Below are 361 nucleotides of genomic sequence, written 5' to 3' on the forward strand. Positions count from 1 at the left end.
TCAGGGACACACACAGGATGCTCAGTTTGGACTGAGGCTCTTTCTGCCATTCATTTAAGCGGAGAGTAATCAACTACAGCTAGAAAAGGAAGCCACAAACTGGATTGGCTGTGCAAATATGACAGAGACCTCCGACCCTTGTAAGGAAACCATCCCTTCCATCCCTCTTTGGGGAAAGACCCACTGACAGGCCCAGAAGTGCTCCAGGACATTCCCTTCTCCAAAGAAACCCTCCCACCGCTTTCAGCTTTGACTCCAAACCCATCAGTGCTTCCACCCAGGGGACTGCAACGCACCCCTTCCCGCTGACGCCGATGGCACCACGGCAGGGCAGAGCCGGGGCAGCCCCAGCAGAAATCCC

The sequence above is a fragment of the Charadrius vociferus genome, unplaced genomic scaffold (assembly GCF_000708025.1).
Source record: "Charadrius vociferus isolate BGI_N301 unplaced genomic scaffold, ASM70802v2 scaffold472, whole genome shotgun sequence".
NCBI lineage: Eukaryota > Metazoa > Chordata > Aves > Charadriiformes > Charadriidae > Charadrius > Charadrius vociferus.